The sequence below is a fragment of the Urocitellus parryii genome, chromosome 4, assembly GCF_045843805.1.
Source record: "Urocitellus parryii isolate mUroPar1 chromosome 4, mUroPar1.hap1, whole genome shotgun sequence".
Classification (NCBI taxonomy): Eukaryota; Metazoa; Chordata; class Mammalia; order Rodentia; family Sciuridae; genus Urocitellus; species Urocitellus parryii.
In genome coordinates this window covers 206,727,462-206,744,640 of record NC_135534.1, presented here as the reverse complement: position 1 = coordinate 206,744,640, position 17,179 = coordinate 206,727,462, and the positions used below count along the sequence as shown (strand labels likewise).

The window sequence follows — 17,179 nt, the reverse complement described above, 5'->3', positions numbered from 1 at the left end:
AGTTCTATGGGTGGCACCACAAGCAGCCACCCCTCTTTCCTAGGACTAGACAGTTGTTATGCAAAAAGCTACAGGAGGAACAATCATTGAGCACCGACTGCATGCCAGACCCTACACCAACATCTCAATTCTAAGAGGTGGGGAGTGCTGTGTTCCTGTTTATGCCAGTGAAGACTCAGAGAACCCCAGATGGATCACAGGGTTTAGAGATGCATCCCAAATTCTGGGCCCTCCAGTTCCACCTAACTGGAGCGCTGTTCACAGATATTGATTCGGAAAAAAACATGCAAAGACTCCAGAGAGATGATTCCAAAACCCAGTCGGATGATAATGTAGAAATCCAAACCAAAAATGCATGCTAACCCTTAAAGAAAAGAAAAAATCGTAGGGAAAGTTTACCCATCCGGCATCCCAAAGGTTTTTAAAGGTTTCTCCCAGGCAGCCATTTAGCAAATGACACACTCCCGGGGAGCCCCCTCCTGCCACTTCCTCCAAGCTCACCAGTGCCTTGAAAAACACCACTTCTTACCTAGGTGGGCTCCGACCTTCCCCCGGTATTTAAAAAAAAAAAGAAGAAAACACCACCTTCCAATTTTACGTAGGCAAATCCGATCCTGGGAGGCCCACAATTTCAACAGGGCTGTGCTTCTTACTTAGGAGGGAGGAGAGGGGAAAAAGGAAAGGAGGGGAAAAAAAAAAAAAAAAAAGCCCAGCCATCTGGCAGGCCCCGAGTAGCGACATCCTGTTTATTATTAAACATTTTTAGCAGAAGGGCACTGGGTGTTTGGGAAATAACCCCGTCCGCGCACTCGCGACGCCGGCGGGCGGCCCGGCCCGGCCCTCCCCGCGCGGCCCGGCCGCCCCAGACCACCAGCCTGGCCCGAGCCTCCCGCGCCGGCCGCGGCCCGCGCCCCGGGGTCCCCGGGGTCGGCCCCGGGAGGCGGGCCCGCCGCCGGCCGCGGGGGAGGGGCGCGCCGGCCGCCGCCGCCCCGCGCCGACCCCGCCCGGCCCGGCCGCGCGCCCAGGCCGCGGCGCACAACAATGGCGAGGCCGCCGCCCGCGCAGGCCGGACCCGCGCCCGCCGCAGCCCGCCCGGCCCGCGCGCCCGCGGACAAAGGTCGGCGGCCGCGGAGACAAAGCGGCCGCCGCCGCCCCGCGCCCCCGCCGCGCCGCCCGGCCCACCTGGTCTGCTTCCGCGGGCGCGTCGGGGCGGCGAGGGCGGCGGGCGGCGGGCGCGGGGCGGCGGGATGGCGGCGGATTGCGCGGCGGCGGCGCCGTGCTCGTCCTGCTGCTGCTCGCTGCCTCCGCCTCCGGCGCGCGCGGCCTCCTCCCTCCCTCCGCGCTCGCTCGCTGGAGCTCGGCTGTGTCTCGCCGCCGCCTCCGCCCGCGTTCGCCTCCCCGCCCCCCGCCGCCGCCGCGGCCCGCGCAGCGCCCCCTGCCGCGCCGCCCGCGCCGCCCGCGGGCCGGGCGGGGGTCCGGGCGGGGCGCGGGGGCGGGGCGCGCGGGCGCCGCGAGGGGCCGGCCGGGGGCCGGGGGCGGCCCGCGCGGGGGTGGGCGAGCGCGCGAAGGACGGCGGGGGCGGCGGCGCGGCCCGGAAGGGGGCTGGCGGCGGGGCCGCGCCCGGGCCTGGGGGAGCCGGAGCGCCGGGTCCCCGCCCCCTGGAACTGCGGCGCCTCTCGGCGGAGCGCGAGCCCGCATTGTGTCGGAACGTGCAGGGTGCGATGGGGGCCCCGAGAGGAAGCCCGAGCGATACATTGTTCAGGTCCGCAGCAAGGTTGTGGCTCACTGTGGATACTTTCTCCCCTTTGTCTGCCATGGGAGACCGTAAACCATCCCTCTTGAGCGCGACGTGGTGTGTTTGTGTGAATGCGAAACAAAAGGCCCGGGAGAAGCGCTCCCCTCTGTTACCTCGGGTGCTAAGGACGGTTCTTGTTTTGTATTCAGACACCTTAGCAATTAGAGGAACAATCCCAAAAAGCAAAGACAAAAGGCCTCTGGGCGCTGGCATCCAAATCGCCTCACTCCCCTCCTCAGGCATTTTTCCTGACACTTTGCATCAGCTTCAGGCCATGCCCTGCGTGAAGCGGTTTGTCTCATTCTCCCAGCCTAGGCCACGTGTGATTGTTCCAGTTCACAGGTGAGAAGATAAAGAAGATCTGAGAAGTTAGGTAACTTGCCCAGGTAGGCCCAGGAAGAAATTTAACTGCTTTATTTTGCCCATCTCCAGAGACCAGGCCCAGCATGCGGGTGGTGGGATTCTGGGTAATGTTGCAACCTTCTTTATACTTTGCTACATTTTGTCTATGGAGACAAACACATTTTCAGTGTTGTACTTTTTCTTTCTTTCATGTGGTGTGTGTGTGTTAGAGAGAGAGCGAGAGAGAGATGGGGTCTCATTGTGTGTACTAGGCTGGCCTTGAACTTCCTGAACTTAAGGGACCCTCCTGCCTCAGTCTCCCAGTGGCTAGGCCCCATTGCCACACCCTGACTTTACCCTCTCTTTAATAAAATTTGCTGTTGACTTCTATCTCCACAATAGAGAGGATGTAGCCCTCATTTTCATTTTTCATCTTGTGGCTTGTTCTTAAAACCATCTTCAGGAAGGCTATCAAATCTGCCCCATCCTTACAACCATCAACAGAAATGATAGGAAGAGATTGAATAGCAGGTGTGACCTTTATTGAGTACTTATTGTATGCCAACTACTATGCTAAACTCTCAGGATAGAGTCAACCATTTGGCCCTCATGACATACCACAAGGCAGACTCTGTAGGGAGTACCACTATTGCATGTAACAAAGAAGAAAGGCAGACTTTGTAGCAGGCAGAATAATGCCTCCCCCAAAGATGTCCAAATCTTAATCTGAAACCTGTGAATGTGTCACCTGACATGGCAAACAGGACTTTCCAGGATGATTAAGGATCTTGAGATGGGGAGATTATCAGGGATTATTTGTGTGGCCCAATGGAATCACAGAGGTCCTTTTAAGAGGGAGGCCGGAGAGTCAGAGGGGGAGATGTGACTGCAGAGCTGAGGGCATCTGGGCTGATGATGGAGCCGTGCAGAACACAAGGCAGGAACAAAGCAGCCGTAGAGCCTGGAGAGCTTCTGGAGGAGAGGAGCCCTACATCCTGAATTCAACCAACCATCGACGGAAAACATTCAGAAACAAATAGTTTGACACTTATGACTATCTTTTTCCTAGTCATTATTCCCTAAACAATACGGTGACTATTTTCACAGCATTTGCATTATATGAGGTGATACAAATCTGGGATGATTTAAAGTGTACCAGAGAGCTGGACCAGGGGTGGTGTCGCCTGCAGTCCCAGTTACTTGGAAGGCTGAGGCAGGAGGATCTTTGGAGCCCAGGAGTTCAAATCCAACCTGGGTCACATATCAAGACCCCCTGCTTAAAATATATATGTGAGAGAATGTGCATAGGTTATATGTAAATACCATGATATTTTACATACAGGACTTGAGCATTCCTGGATTTGGGTATCCTTGGGTGTCCTGGAACCAATCCCCTCTTCCACTGTGGAGCACCTGTATATTTTATTTAACCCACTAAATTAAAAATATCATCATTTCAACATGTAACCAATGCCTTAAAATATTTATAATTTTAAGATCCTCTGGTCTTTTGGATCCTGAGAAATCTCTGAATCCAATGTGTGGTTTACACTTTAATGCACATCTCAGGACTGGCCACATTTCAAGTGTTTAATAGCCACATGTGGCCAGTGCTTACTGCAAAAGATCAGTATCTTTGCTACTGTTCCTCACAGTGGAGGGGACCATGGTACCAGAAGAAGCAGGATGACCCTCAGACCTTAGAACTATCCCAACTGAGATGCTGGTCAGGGTCTCAGGAGTACAGGCCATTGTCTATTAGATTCCCTGCACTATCCTACCTCCAAGCATTATGCCTGAAAAATAGTCGGTGCTCAATAAATAGTGGTTGGTTTGTTGGATGAAGAATAAGCAATTGTTCTTTGTCTCCACTGGCTGGGATGCAGGGGATCCTGGATGAGGATCCAGGATGCAGCTGAGCCTAGCATATGCGAGGCCCTGGGTTCGATCCTCAGCACCACATAAAAATAAACACAAAAAATAAAGATATTAGGTCCAACTACAACTAAAAAGTAAATATTTTTTTAAAAAATGAATCCAGGGAAATCCAGGCAAGGTGGTGTAGGCCTGTATTCCCAGCCTCCAAAGTTTGAGGCAGGAGGATCACAAGCTCAACACTAGCCTCAGCAGCTTAGCAAGACCCTGTCTCCCAAAAAATGTTTAAATTAGATTTAAAATAGGTTGGGGATGTAGCTCAGTGGTAAAGTGCCTCTGGGTGTCTCCATCTCCAATAAAAAACAAATCAAGGGATCTGAGTATGTGGCTCAGGGGTAGAGTACTCTCCCAGTATGTGCAAAACCCTGGGTTCCATCCCCAGCATTGAAAAAAAAAATATATATATATATATACACACACACACATATATATATTTATATATACCTTTTTAACTCACAAAAGAGGACATAAAAATATAAAAATTTTGTAGAACCTTGAGTGTTCTGGGACAGACAAGGAAATGTTAAGGTTGGCAGAGGGAATCAAGCTCTCTGTCATCTGCCGCATCTGGAGGGTGGGCAGTGCCCTTTGGGGCAGTGGGTTGCTGGGTTCCAGGACTCAATCAGCATTGGGCATTCCACTGCAGGGTAAAACGCCAGGTCCTGCTACATCCAAACTGCATCCCAGGCTCAGGAAACTCTTTTCTTTCTCTGTGTATGTGTGTTTCCCTTCTGTAGTGACAGTGGCAGCAATAATAAATGCAGCTACAGTTTCCAGGGCTATACATGCTGCTAGGGCTTGACAAGATATAGCTCACTCCATGTTCATAAGACCATTCTGAAAACTTTGTTGTTGTTGTTGTTGTTGTTGTTGTTTGGTACCAGGGATTGAACCCAGATGGACTTTACCACCTAGCCACGTTTCCAGTCCTTTTTTTAAATGTTGAGACAGTGTCCTGCTAAGTTGCTGAGGCTAGTGCTGGCTTTGAACTTGTAATCCTCCTGTGTCAGCCTCAATGGGATTACACTCCAGTCCACTGTAAGGCCATCGTTTCCATCCCGTTTTAGAGATAAGGAAATTGAAGTGAGACTTTCAGGGAACTATGGAAAAGTCCCTGATCACTTGGCCAATAGAGCCAGGACTGGAACCCAGCAGTGCCAGTCTCAAGTGTGAACCTTTCTAAGGGGGAGCAAGGCTGGCATGCTTGGGAGGATATGGGGACTGGTCACCAAGGATTGACACCTGGGATTTCCCAAGACTCTGAACTCAGGACCCGCAGGGGACAGAGGTAGGAAGGAGGATGGAGAGAGCGGAGAGTGAGGGCTGAACCAAGCTGCTGGAGTCACTCAGCCCCAGAACTGCCTGCCATGGAGGGAGGGGTCATTCAAGCAGATGTTTTTATGTCATCAAAGTTATGGAGCCAGGTGCAGTGGCACACACCTGTAATCCCAGTGACCCAGAAGGCTGAGGGAAGAGGATCATGAGTTCAAAGCCAAAAGGGCTAGGGACATGGCTCAGTGGTTAAGTGTCCCTGGGTTCAATCCCTCATACCAAAAAAAAAAAAAAAAAAAGTTACTGGAAAGGACATCTCAATAGCCAGAGCTGGACTATTGAAAAACAGGAGGGAAGGATTGGACCAAGGAGGCCAACGCTGGGGCAGTGGGCAAAAACCAATGGCAAATGTTTTGTTTTTCCTTTTAAATGCAGTTGTCACCACTTAGTGATGCTTGGGTCCCTGGGGGGACAACATATCCTGTGGTGGTCCCGGACGAGCTGGTGACATATCAAAGTGTGATCACTGTCTTTTGTCACATTTAACAATAATGTAACATTTTTGTATTTTTTTGAGGTTTATAAATGTTCATTTCGCATGATCAGTGTTGGGGGTGGAGCCCAGGACCCATGATTTCCTTTTTAAAACCACCTTAGAGCTAGACACGGTTTCCTTCTGGGCTCCATGTGGGATGTGGAAGGCCTGTCCCGGGCCAGGGTCAGCTCCCCTGTGTCCTCTTTTCCCCTCTTCCCTCTGCTCTCTTCCTCCTCCAGCAGCCCTGGACCAGGTGGACCCTCCCTTCTCCACCCTCCTCCTCCTCCTCTCCCCACTTGGCCCCTCAGCTCCTGGAAGCCTCCCTGACCACCCAGGACAGACTTGGCGGCCACAGGCCAGCCCCCCTCTGTGCCGTCCCAGCCTTGCTGATGGTGGCCCCTTCTTTCATCCAAACCATGACTGAGTGTTCGTGTTCTCAGTTTCCCAGCACCCAGCATACAACCTCCGAAGGTGTGGAGTAAGACACCACTGGATGCCAGGGGTAAAAAGTGATGGGGGAGAGGGCGAGCCCACGCCAGGAGGGAGCCGGCCTCAGGAGAGCCAGAGGCTCTGCCAGGCGCTCTGCCGCCTGGGGGCGGGAGGCCCTGCGGAGGCTTTCCTCTCCAGAGTCACTTTCAGGTGACTGCATCAAGTCTGCACAGGGAGGTGGTGACAGAGAACTGGGAGAGAAGGGAGAGAGAATGTGGCCACTGAGGACTCCTGCCCACAGCAGGCCCCACCACAGCTGTGTTATTGCCTGGTTTACAGCTCAGTAAGCCAAGGCTGGGGGTCTTTATCCAGCACTGCTGGCTGCCACAGGCTGCGCTGGACTGTGTGGTAGGGAGGGTCTTTCCAGACATCTAGGCCCCGGGAAGTTCTGGTAAATCCCACTATGGGGGGAGAAGCAGAGAACCACATGGCACTGAGAGCACGAAGACAAGCCAACCTTTAAGGTGCTGCAGGGCACATGACCCAGGGCAGCCCAGCAGCCTCTGCCCAGACCCTATTTGGCACCAGGGCCAAGCCTCTGGGCAGCTGTGGAGCAGGAGTGCTGAGCACAGTCATGTGTACCGTTTGCTGACTCCACAAAGAACAGGGTCCCAGCCAGCTCTCTTTAGGCTCCACAGGGCCTGCCAGGCTCCACCCAGAACAGGCCCTGGTCTCTGCCCAGGCCTTGTCCCCAGCATGGAACCATGGTTAAGAACTCAAGATTCCAAGTCAAAAGGCCCCGCGCTGAATTCTGCCTCTGTCCTCATCTTCTGTGTGTCTTTAGACAGGTGACTGTAGTTCTCTGAGCATCGAGGAGGAGCTGTACTGAGAGAATGGAATGAGATGGTGTGCACTGGCTGTTGGCAGGGCTGGCACCTACCCGCCATTCCCACAGGGAGGTCCTCCGTCCTTCTGAGATACATTGGAGTTTCCCATCAGTCATCAACTGCCGCATAACAAACAGCCCTGGAGGTGGTGGCTTTACACCATGACCCTTTGCTATTTCTTGTGATGGGGGCAGGTCTGCTGATCCCCGGGTGTTGCTTGGGGTCACTCACGCAGCTGCTGTCAACCTCTTCTAGAACCCTCACTCTCCAGGATTTTCCATGTGACCTCTGCTTCCAGGAAACTAGTCTGGGCTGCCTTATAGCATGTCAGCTGGGTCCAGGAAAGACTGTGGCAGCTGAAGCCTCATGCACGAGTGAGTCTCCTCTGCATTGCGTTGGTCAGAGTGGGCCACCCTGGGCTCAGACTCCAGGAAAGGGGAAGGCAACACCCCATCCCACCACACACCTCCCGATAAAAGGAGCAGCCTCTGGAGCAGAGGGGCGATTTGGTGGACGTTCTTTGTAGATGACCCTCCACATTCTCAGGACACCTGGCCTTCCCCACCCGGTGCCTCCTCACAGCCTTCGCCCCTTCTGCCTGCTGAAGAGATTCCACCCCACTGCGGGGATGTCTTCTGAGCTCTGTGACGGCGAAGCCCACTGGAGTGCTGAGAGATGGCAAGATGAGCCCTACAAGACCCCTGCCCAAGAAACGCCCCTGTTAAGGGGCATTAGAAACAACCATTCAGACTGCAAACCAGACAGCCCCTCTATCCACCTGTGTCTTGCGCTGGCTCTCACCAGTAGCCCCCTCTGGGACTGCTGGAGGACAGGGAGATGTGCTCATGGCCGACTTGCAGTGAGACCCAGGCCTGCGGTCATCCTGTGCCCTGGAAGTCCTGGGCGGGCGGCTCTCTTACTCTGTGCACCTGCTCTCCACAGTGCAGTTGTACCATGGCCAGTGCCAGGCCCAGTTTTCAATCCAGAAAGTGGAATCATCTTAACTCAAGGCGGAGAAGGATAACAGTCCAGACAGGAATGAGGGACACTCCCTGGGCAGGTGCCTTTGACTCCAGGCCTTGAAAGAAAAGCAGAGTTAATCAGAGGAGACTGGGGAAAAGATGCAGATAGGGGGACAGCAGGAACACAGGCCTGGAGAGGAGGCTATGGGTCCCGGGCAGGGACTGCCACTGGCTGGTGGCTGCTGGAAATGTGGCCCCAACCTAGGGAATGTGCATTCCAGTGGGAGGGAGCTGGGAGCTAAAAATACACAGTAGGTCCGAACTGGCAACCGGAGCCTGCTGTCAGCAAAGGCTCCTCAGAGGGGCTCCATGACACAGGGGGCCCAAGGCAGGGAGCCTGGGCCCAGACCTGGTTCTTTGCCGGCCATGTCCCACCAGACAGAGGGGTACAGGGAGAAGGGGGGAAGGGCAGGGCTGGGAAACAGAAAAAGAAGAGTCATAGTCTATCTGAATGAGAAGTGCAATGCCCATAACGTCTGATCAGATCTGCATGATCCTTTATGCTTATTTTTCTCTACCATGCTGTTCATTTAGCATCATTATCATCATACATAATGGCTCTCTCAATATGAGACTTTAAAATAAGGCTGATGATCTCACAGACATACAGATTTAATATTCAAAGAGGCTTTGGTTTGACTATAAAGAAACTACAATTCCAATTAATGCCTATTAATCTATGAACCAGCCATATTCTCAAAAAAAAAAAAAAAAAAAGAAGAAGAAGAAGAGTCAGACCTAAACCATGGGAACAGGGCTGAGAAAGACCAGTGAGGAGCCACGGAGGGGCTGGGGTTGGGGAAGGAAGGGAAATGAAAGGTGGAAGCCCTCTAGGAGACTCCCAGGTACCAGGAAGGTCCTCTTACTCCCTTTCGGAGCCCATGGCAGAATTTTCAAATCATGGTCTTCCTGCTGCCTGAGTCACGTTGGAGTCTTGCCCAGCCGGAGCCCAGGAAACCCCACATGTGAGGTGCGGCTGGTAGGACGGAGCTAGGACGCAGGAGTACCTAGCCGCCAGGCCTTGCCCTCTGTTGCCAGTATCCCAGAAATATAAGCCCTAGAGAAATGATGGGTCTCAAAACCTAACTTGATATCAAGAAATTGAGATGACAACCCACAGAATGGGAGAAGATATCTATCAACTATATATTTGGTAAGGATTTAGGATCCAGAATATATAAAGAACTCAACGAAAGAGACAGAAAACCTTATGGAAAAATGGGCAAAGTTCTTGAATAGACATCTCTGCAAAGAAGATATGCAAATGGCTGAGAAGCTCATCAAAAGATACTCAAAATCATTGATGATCAGAGAAATGCAAATCAAAACCACAAGGAGAGTCAGGTGCAGTGGCACACTCCTGCAATTCCAGTGACTTGGGAGGCTGGATCAGGAGGATTGCAAGTTCAAGACCAGCCTCAGCAATTTAGTAAGGTCCTAAGTTACTGAGTGAGACCCTGTCTGGGGGAAAAAAAAAAAAAAAAAGGCTGAGAATATAGCTCAGTGGATAAGTGTCTGGGTTCAAACCCCAGTACTGAAAACAAACAAACAAAAAAACTCACAATGAGATACACTTTATAGCCACTAGGGTGGCTGTAATTTAAAAAATGGCAATTAACAAGTATTGCCAAGAATATGGTGATATTGGAATACTCATACATCATCACTGGGGGTATAGAATGGTGCAGCTGTTGTGGAAAACAGTTTTACAAAAAGTTAAACAGGCCGGGTGTGGTGGCACACGCCTATAATCCTAGTGGCTCAGGAGGCTGAAGCAGGAGGATCATGAGTTCAAAGCCAGCCTCAGCAAAAGTGAGGCCCTAAGCAACTCAGTGAGACCCTGTCTCTAAATAAAATACAAAATAGGGCTGGGGATGTGGCTTAGTGGATGAGTGCCCCTGAGTTCAATCCTTGGTAACCCCCCGCCAAGAAAAAAGTTAAACAGAATTATCATATGACCCAGCAGTCCCCCTCCTAGATATATGTTCCAAAAGAATTAAAGGCAGATGTTCAAACACTTGCCAAGGAATGTCCATAGCAGCATTATTCTCAATAGAAAGCTAAACAATGCACATGTACATCAACTGATGAATAGATCAACAACTGTGGTCCATCCATCCTGAAATATTACTCAGCCATTAAGAGGAACAGAGTGCTGATCCATGCTATGACATGGATGAACCTTGAAAACGTGGTGCTACAGTGGAAAAGCCAGACACAGAAAGCCACTTAGTGTATTATTCTATTTATGTGAAATATCCAGAGCAGACAAATCCATAGAGACAGAAAGCAGATTAGTGGTTGCCAGGGATTGGGTGGATTGGAGATAGAGACTGGCTGCCTAATTGGTGTGGTGTTTCCTTCCGGGTTGATGAAACAATCCTGTATCACTGCTCGTCGTGACCAGCCATTTTTACTTTTTATTTTGAGACAGATTCTTGCTAAGTTACATAGGCAGGGCTCAAGTTGTGATGTTGAAATTTGCCAGGCCTTGAACTTGCAATCCTCCTGCTTCAGCCTCCAGACTCACTGGGATTATAAACATGTACTACTGCACCTGGCTCCAAAACACGTTTTTTCTTACCTGAGAAAATTGTCATCACTTTAACTTTTTGTAAATCTCTTGAATGTCTAGCTTGGTACAAAACAGCTGGGTTCTCCTGACTACTTCTGAATTCAGTTTGTTATAAGATGTTGTCTTGTTTGAAGTATTTTTAAAAATACAGCCTCAAACTGGGTGCAGTGGTGCACACCTGTAATCCCAGCAGCTCAGGAGGCTGAAACAGGAGGATTGCTGATTCTAAGCCAGCCTCAGCGACTTCCAGGGGCTAAGCAACTCAGTGAGACCCTGTCTCTAAATAAAACACAAAATAGGTTGGGGATGTGGCTCAGTGGCTGAGTGCCTCAGTTCAATCCCTAGTACCACCACCCCCCAAAAAAATACAGCCTCACACAAATAGGCTGTTGAAAAAGGGAGGATGATGCAAATAGCCTCTTCAGATAATTATGGATATTTTTTGATATGGCACCAAAACATGAGAAGTTTTAGTTTCTTAGTTGCAGTGTTGAAACTGAAACCATAGTGAACTTTCTTTCTCTGGGTTTTTTGTTTGTTTTTGTTTTTTGTCCTGGTACTGGGCATTGAACCAGAGGTGCCTTACCACTGAATTATATCCCCAACCCTTTTTATTTTCTTTCTTTTTCTTAAATATTTATTTTTTAGTTGTAGTTGGACACGATACCTTTATTTTTATTTATTTTTATGTGGTGTGAGGATCGAACCCAGGGCCCTGCATGTACTAGGCGAGTGCTCTACCACTGAGCCCCAGCCCTTTATTTTCTATTTTCTATTTTCAGGGTCTCACTAAGTTGCTTAGGGCCTTGATAAGTTGCTGAGGCTGGCCTCAAACTTGTGATCCTCCTGACTCAGCCTCCACCATGCCCATCTTCATATATTTTAAATCCTATCTAGATAACTTACATAGCTGATACAATGTAAATAGTTGTTACATATTACTTAAGAGAAAAAAGACTGAATATATTCCCTGCAAATTCCATTTTTGCCCTATTTTCTGTCCTTGGCTGGTTGCATTAGATGCAGAGGTGAAGATACAGAAGACCAACTGTATCTACTTTATGCAGAAGAGCCTTTTATCCACGTTCCATTTTGTCATACAAAATAAAAAGGTGTGCCCTTGAGGTCGACATTTAACACAATTATTTTTACTGCCTTATCAAGGACATTCCTAAGTCACACTGGCTTTCATTTTTCTTGCAAGAGCTTTGTAACAAAGAATCGAATGGCTACTAGCACAGTTCAATGAGTTGCCTTCACTCTGGTGAGGGTGCCAGCTGTTTTCCTCATGATGGCTTTTGCAACACAGTGACATATCATTTAATTTAAAATTTAAATTGAAAAACAGATTAAGCCAGCTTGCCTTGAGGTATTTACTGAGCCCGTGACTCATAGTAGGTGTTCAATAAACATTCGTGAATTCTTTTTGTGCTTGTGGTCCTGGGGATGGAACCAGGGCCTCCAGCATGCTAGGCAGGCTCTCCGTCTACCACGGAGCCACACTCCCAGCCCTGGAGTAACGACCTCAGTGTACCATGCTTCTGCACGCCAAGCACTTCACTCACACGTCATCTCCTTTAACAAGGACCATCTCTGTCTCACAAATGAGTGATACCAGGCTCAGAGAGCCCAGGTGACTAGGCCAGGCAGCTGTGACAACTGAAACCGAGGGAAGCCCGGAAGCCTGAACAGACCCGACACATTTAACTTGCTGCACTTGCTTTTAGTTTTGGCTATTAGTTGGCTTTTAAAATCACTAATTCTGGAGACTGGCGTGATGGTGTGCACTGAGGTCCCAGCTCCTCAAGAGGCTGAGGCAGGAGGGTCATTTGAGCCCAGCCTGGGCAACACAGCAAACCTGTCTCCTCCATCATCATCATCGTCGTCGTCGTCATTATCATCGCTAATTCTGGAGGCCACACATCTGGGCAGTGTCATTACTAGTCTCCCACTTGCTTCCCTTCACCTCTGGTGTGGGGGTCAGGATGATAGTTGCCTGGGTTGAATTTTTAGGGACCTGAAGTCTGCTTTTATGAAACTACTGGCTCTGTGTTTGGGCCCTTGCTGCTGGTATCGTCTGGTGGTAATTTCTTTGATATCGAGGAGATGGAAATCTGCCTTCAGATCGTGCTAAGCTATGAGGACGGATCACATGCATGACCTCACTTCCCACCTTTCCCACACCTGAGACCACCCACCCTTCTCCCCCCACCCCAATACTGCCATTGAGCCCAGGGCTGCTCCAACACTGAGCCACCATCCTAGCCCCTTCCTCTCTCATTTGAGACAGGATCCTGCTAAGTTGCTGAGGCTGGCTTCAAACTTATGATCCTCTCACCTCAGCCTCCAGAGCGCACACTGCTTCTTTATATTTCATACTGGGGATTGAACCCAGGGGCACTTTACCACTGAGCTGATTTTTTTTTTTTTTTTTTTTTTTGAGAGACTGTCTCACTGAGTTGCTTAGGGTCTCGCTAAATTGCTGATGCTGTCCTTGAACTTGTGATTCTCCTGCCCCGGCCTCCTGGGTTGCTGGAATTACAAGGGTGCACCACCACATCCAGCTAACAGTAACTTTTATTTTTTATTTCTTTCTCAGGCTGGGAATAGAACTCATAGCCTCCCATGCATGCCAGACAAGCACTCTACCACTGAACAACATCCCTAGCCCTGCACCCTACTTCTTTATCCCATAAATATTCTTAATCCCTGTCCTCAGGAAGGCAGATTTGAGACTTGCTCTTCCACTTTCATGTTTGGCTGTCTTGTGAATAAACCCTTCCTCTTTTGCAAAACCTATCATTTCAGTGACAGGGACACTATGTGACTGGCCAAAGAGACCTGATTCAGGAACACAAGCCGATCTAGACAACACCTAGTGTTGTCCAATTTCAGCTTGTGCTCTTAACCACTGTTCCAAATACTGAATGTGTTTGGTAGAAAAAATATCTTTTTTTAGGATCAGATCAAGATAAATAGAGGAGGGCTGGGGTTGTGGCTCAGCAGTAGAGCACTTGCCTAGCACATGTGAGGCCTGGGTTCGATTCTCAGCACCACATAAAAATAAACAAATAAAATAAAGGTATTGTGGCCAACTACAACTAAAAATAAAATTAATAAAAAGATAGAGGAAATAATTAAATGAAAATTTGAGGACATTTGGTAAAGAAGTTCAAGTAACTAAGCTGCCCAGGAGATTCCCCAGTCACCAAGTGGAATTTAGACACTCACTGGCTCTCTCACCTGGGCCAGTAGGTTAGTGGCTAACAGCAGGACAGGTGGAAGCTGCTGCACAGTGACGGCAAACCCAGCTGCTCTGGCTGGAGGCTGCTGCAGTCCCAGTAGAGGCCAGGCACAGGCAGTAACCAAAGGGGGATTGGCATGTCTGTGGGCCCAGGTGTGTAACCTGAAGTGCAGCAGGAATAATGAGACAACTGGGCTTTCCTGAGCTGCGTCCCCACAGTCGGGGGCCACACCTGCAGAAGTTCCTCCAGGGCTGTGAGCAGCGGCTTTTCCCAGGTGCTCAGCCCCCGCCCTGAGAGGATGAGCTGAATCCTCCTTGTGGTTGATCCCACTGTTTCAAAGGAGGAATTAACCACGGAAATAGCAGCTGCCAGCCTTGTCAGGCCTTCATTAATTAGAATGTGATCTGGCCCCGACTCTACAGCCTCATCTCTCTCCTCTTCCCCTCCCAGACTCACAGCTTTCTCTCACCTCTGCCTGGAGTAAATCCTTCCCATTTCTTCACAACCGCCTTTGCGTGGGTGAATCCCATTCAACTCAGAAGTCATGCTCCTTTAAGAACCCTTCCCTGTGGGTACCCTCCTGCACACTGCCATCATAATAGTCTTCTTTCCTCCCTCCCTGGCTCAACATGGGGAGCAGGGATGCCATGGTTTATGGGACAGGCTCACAAGACCAACAACCATTAGGTTAGCTAATGGCTTACAAAAGAAATGCAGCTTACCTGCCAGTTGGACTAACGAGGTCCCCTGCACAGAGGGGGTGTCTGCCAGTTCACCACCGTCTCCTGGGACAGAAGGAGGGCTGCACAAGTCTTTACTCTTACCAAAGAGTAAATGAATGAACAAGCAAATCCATAGAAAGGAGAGGAAAGAACAGTGGGTGGGGTTTGTGTGCAAGCAATGAAGCAAAGAACAACCTTTGCACCGCACTCCTGGACAGGTAGCTCTCTCTTCATTCCCAGGCAATTTTCTCAGTGAGGCACTAGGTACTGTGGATGTGGGGCTGGGGGGGGGGCAGGGGGCATAACAGAAATAGATATCAAAGAGGGGCTTATAATCTGATTGAGGAGTGGTATGCAGATATTTCAATGCTACCACAAAACAACACACTCTCAAAGAGTCCAATTGTGGAGGGATAAAAAATAGCACAGTAATAATAGAAATGGCTATGTATTAGGTTAGCTAATGGCTATGACAAAAACCACAGCATTTCGGTGGTGTGTCATGGTGGAAGTGTATGTTTTTATTTTTCTCTCATACAGCACTCCCAAGTGGGTTTTCCTGGTTGAGCAGCTCTCTTCCAAGTGGTGCTGAAAAAGGTTCTGAAACCTTCTTCTGGTTCCACTACCAATTCCAGCTGTGCAGACCAAGAAACAGGAAGGCAGGCCAAGATGTGTGTCCATTACTTCTGTGCACAATCACCTGTTGGAACGAGTCCTGCAGCCCCAGTTATCTGCTTACAAGGCTGGGAATTGTTGCCTGGAGGTGTCCACTGGAGGGAAAAAGAAATGGGGACTGCCCCATCATTTCTTAAGGGCTTATTAGTCGTTCTAAACGCTTGCATACAAACTCATAGGTTCTTACAAAAACCCAATGAGAAAGCTGTTGTTAACACTCTTGTTTTAAAGAGGAAGTTGCATGGAGAGGTTGCAGGGCTAGCTTGAGCTCACCCAGCACTTGAGCTTTCAGGGACAGGACGCGACTCCAGGCAACCCATCTCCAGGGGTTACCCGCACAACTGCCTGCGCCCAAGTGAGGCTCTGGGACCCAGGGGAGGACTCGAGCTGGTCCACTGGGATGACAGCGGGAAAACAGGATCCTTCTATTTACGTTTATCTATAATCTAAAAAAGAAAAGTAAATCAGAGTGACGTTAAACTTTACTAAAATATATCATACCGATTGACCCCGGAGTCTTACTCAGCTGGGGCTCAAGCTCTGCAATCCGTATTCGAAAACTTTAATATCGCTTTTTTTTCCCCCTTAGAACAGTTAAACAAATAGAAAGTGTCGGCTGCAGTGCTCGGATAAGTGGAGCAGTGCCGTGTGTTTTAACTAAACCAACGGTACCAGAGTGCGCGAGCGGTTTTAAAAGACTGACGCCAAGAACAAACGACGCAGTACCCAGTACAAGCACCGCCTGAACGCCCCACCTCTTCACGCAGGCCCAGAACCGCTACGCCGCAGCGCCGAGGGCGGGGCCTTGTGGCCACACCCCTTCCCTTTCCCCGCCTTCCTCGTTCCTTCCGGGGGCGTCTTCTGCTGCTTCACCTTGTGATTGGGTGAGTCGTCTATAGTAGAAAGGACTCAATTGGATGAAGTTTTCGCTACTCGTAGATAGCCTGTTCCGATTGGTCGAGGTGTCATGGGCCAGGTTGACGTCAGCCAGGTTGCGACTGAGTGGACTCGATTGAGGAAGAGGGGCTGGCCTTCCAGCGCCTGGTGTCCGGTGTCCTTGGGTGGGCCGTGGACTTGGGGCCGTAGGGCTAAGTGGAGGGCCTGGTAAAGCAGTGTGGTGGCCCGCAGAACGCCGGCCATGACGCTGTCGGGCTGTGGCGGGGGAACGTTAAGGGCCAGCAGGACGCGGTGTTCTGTTCACCGCAAAGTCCCAGTTGGCGGCCCAGTGCGGAACCCGCTTGGGAGACTTGCGCAAGCATACGTGGACAGTTCGTTGGCAGCATGCAGTTAGATTCTGGCCGAGGAGGATTTTGAGCAAGGAAACCGAAAGAAACAGATTTTAAAAAAAAAAATGGCAGCGAGCCCATTTGGCCTGCAAACCAGAACTAAGTGGGACAGTTGAAGAAGGATTCAAAAGAAATGTGCAGATCAGGTCCGAAGTTTTAGGACCTGTGAGCAAATAAACCCTGCCCCAAACATTACTCTGAAAAAACATGTGAGAATAAGCTTGTCTTGCAAAGATTATCATGAAATTGTTGGAGTTGTTAAATAGAAGACTTGCATGAAATCCTCCAGGACAAAAGTTAAAACATTTTTCTGGATTAAGATTTGTTGTTTAGCCAGGAAGTGTAGCTCAGTGGTAGAGCACACATCACAGGGCCCTGGATTCAATCCCTGACGCTAAATAAATAAAACTTCGTAATCTGTGTATTTGCCAGTGTGATAAAGAGGCAATGGCAAAAATG

The 17,179-nt window shown here is 50.0% G+C and overlaps 1 protein-coding gene and 1 long non-coding RNA gene across 2 annotated transcripts in view; both read right to left on the bottom strand.

The window, feature by feature from the left end:
- Prrc2b (proline rich coiled-coil 2B) overlaps positions 1-1,245 on the bottom strand; it is a 76,829-nt gene extending 75,584 nt beyond the window's left edge. The window contains exon 1 of the mRNA XM_077797165.1: positions 1,183-1,245. The gene's annotated coding sequence lies outside the window, so the exon portion shown is untranslated. The remainder of the gene's footprint in view (positions 1-1,182) is intronic.
- A 14,091-nt stretch (positions 1,246-15,336) lies between these two features.
- LOC113181165 (uncharacterized) lies at positions 15,337-16,144 on the bottom strand. Its single transcript, XR_003300562.2, has 3 exons — positions 15,957-16,144; positions 15,708-15,880; positions 15,337-15,529 (listed from the first exon to the last, which is right to left on the bottom strand). It is a non-coding gene; the product is annotated as an uncharacterized LOC113181165 (long non-coding RNA).
- Positions 16,145-17,179: the final 1,035 nt, after the last annotated feature.